This window comes from Mustela nigripes, chromosome 1, assembly GCF_022355385.1.
Source record: "Mustela nigripes isolate SB6536 chromosome 1, MUSNIG.SB6536, whole genome shotgun sequence".
In the NCBI taxonomy this organism is placed as follows: domain Eukaryota; kingdom Metazoa; phylum Chordata; class Mammalia; order Carnivora; family Mustelidae; genus Mustela; species Mustela nigripes.
In genome coordinates, this window is record NC_081557.1 from 45297526 (window position 1) to 45300408 (window position 2883).

General features: G+C 36.5%; 1 pseudogene; it reads left to right on the forward strand.

The window, feature by feature from the left end:
- The first annotated feature begins 1030 nt into the window (after positions 1-1030).
- LOC132011346 (olfactory receptor 52E8-like) lies at positions 1031-1967 on the forward strand (annotated as a pseudogene).
- The last annotated feature ends 916 nt before the right edge of the window (positions 1968-2883 follow it).

Sequence of the window (2883 nt, forward strand, 5' to 3'; positions counted from 1 at the left end):
TTCTCCCTCTACCTCTGCCTTCCACTCTGTCTGCCTGTGCTCGCTCTCACTCGCTCTCTCTCTGACAAATAAATAAATAAAATCTTTAAAAAAAAAAAAAAAAAAAGAACTTCATCTGGGAAAGATTATTATTCCTCCTTGACAATTTATCTTAACTTCCTACTTGGGAATATCTTAATTTTGGATATCTGAACCCTAAGAATTTTGTGTGTCTGCTGCTATTTTCTCAGTTCTGTTCCATTGTCTCTTTTTCTTTTTCTTCTTTTAACAGTAACACTGCCATAATCATCACAGTTTTGTAGAAAATTTCAATAGATGATATGGCAAATCTTCCCAATTCTTAGCTCTGAGGTAGTTTGGTTATACTAGGTCCTTTGTTTCCCTACTCCTTATTTTTCCTTCTCCCTCCTTTCACTATTTCAATGAACAAGTTTGCAAAGACAGATCCACATCAGTGTCACAAAATTTCACCAAATTAGTTTGGTGAAGCTTAGTTTCACCAAATTTCACATCTTGATTCTGCTGTGTATTAGTGTAGTAAGTAATGGGAAGTTAATGAACCTGTCAAAATCTCACTCTTCCATAAATGAGACACCAGCAGAACTTGTGCTATGGAACTGTGAGGGAGAACTAAATGAGATAATATTGGAAATAATGACAACCATGTCAAATTAATGATAGCCATGACTATTGTGGCACTGTTTATTATTCTCAATTTTATTATCTCTTAATATTGTTTATTTAGTTCGTTTAATTCCTCTGAACCCATAATTTCAAAAAAGACACAGTTTTAGCCTCTACCTGGCTCATTAGCTTCTCACACTTGTGGTGCACATCAGGAGTGATACTGGAATTACTTATGGAGAGCTGAAAAAGGCAAAAGAATCAGAGGTTTTTAGAAAAACTTATTTCCAAAACCAATCTTTTGTTAGGAAATATTTTTATTTTTTAATTTTTGTAGATCTCAGTTCAATGTGAATGCATTGTCCAATGGGAAACAGTAATAACTTTTGAAAATCATGCTATTGTCAGAAGAATGTCTTCTTTCAACGTCACTGACTCTCACCCTTCTTCATTCCTATTGCTGGGGATTCCAGGGTTGGAAATTGCACAAATCTGGCTTGGATTTCCCTTCTGTGTTGTGTAGCTAATTGCTCTTGTTGGAAATGTTATCATTCTAGTTGTTATCTGGATTGAACGTAGCCTTCACCAACCCATGTTCTACTTTCTGGCCATGCTGTCAGTGATTGACCTGTCTCTCTACTACCATTATCCCCAAGATGCTGGGTATCTTCTGGTTCAACCTTCAGGAGCTGTGCTTTGGGTGCTGTGTCGCTCAAGTCTTTTTTATCCACTTTTTACAGTCATGGAGAGCATTGTACTTCTTGCCATGGGTTTTGATCACTATGTGGCTATTTGCAACCCCCTCAGGTACAGTATGGTCCTCACTGACAGAATCATTGGTGTGATTGCTGTTGTGGTGGTTCTAAGAAGCTTACGCATGGTTGTGCCCATCATTTTTCTCTTTCTGAGGCTGCCTTACTGCGGACATAGAATCATCCCTCATACCTATTGTGAGCATGTGGGAGTGGCACGTCTAGCTTGTGCCAGCATTAATGCCAATGTCTACTATGGTCTTGGGAATATTTCTATCTTGTTTCTGGATGTGATTCTCATCATTATCTCTTATGCTAAGATTTTATATGCTGTCTTCCACCTCCCCTCCCAAGATGCCCGCCTGAAGGCTCTGAATACCTGTAGCTCCCATATTTGTGTCATCTTTGCCTTCTTTGGTCCAGCTCTCTTCTCCTTTCTCACTCACCGCCTTGGTCATGGCATCCCCCAGTATATCCATATCCTTCTGGCTAATCTCTATGTAGTCATACCCTGCCCTCAACCCAGTCATTTATGGCATCAGAACCAAGCAGATCCAGCAGCGGGTACAGAGTCTGTTTGTTGAAAAATGATTGAATGAGGGGTAATTCATTCAGTTTATGAAGGCATAGAGTCTGAAAAGACAAACATTTATGATAAAATTAATATAAATTTATTTCACCAAAGTTAATTGTGTGTGTGTGTGTATGTATAATCAGAAAGGCATACTGTTTGTAGTTGTAGGAAGCATGCATGTGTCTGTCTAACTGTGTACCTGCAATGATATCCTCTATTGACCCCTGGCATAGAATATTACATACAAGAGTAAATTTGAAGGGGGAGAACTTTGATTCAGTGAAATAACTTTCTGTTAAAACTGTGTGGTGTTCTAGATATCTTACAAGTAATAAGACTTCTTTCATACAGGTGTTCAACTAGAGATCACATAGTCAATGACAGGTATTGAGTGAAATGCAAAAATGTTCTATAAGTAATAAAGTACTGCTTAAAAATAAGTAGTATAATTTTTACTAAAGACTTTGGAAGCAAAAGATGGAAATTAGACTAGACCTTTTGGTATTTATTTTTTCCCTTTCTGCGCTTTCAGGTTCCTGATTCTATGAAGTTCCTTATTAGCTTAATCCCTATATCATACACTCTCATTCTTGAACTGGCAAATTTAATATGTGTCATATGGATAACCCTTCTTGGAGTTAACAAATACTTATGGAACAAATGAAAATTGTAAAAGGGAATATTTGTCAACAACTAATAACGTAATTTAGTTTAAAACACAGACAACGAAAATAGATAATATTACTTAACAATTAGAGTCATATTTTGGATGAAAAGCATACAGTAATGCAATGGAATGAATGTTACATATCATTTGAAATAGAATTATTGGAAACGACAGACTCCAGAAAATTAAAAAACACAATAAATCTATCCTTCTGGATATAGGAAAATATCATTAGCAATAAGACCCAAGAAAACCAGAGCAAAGAG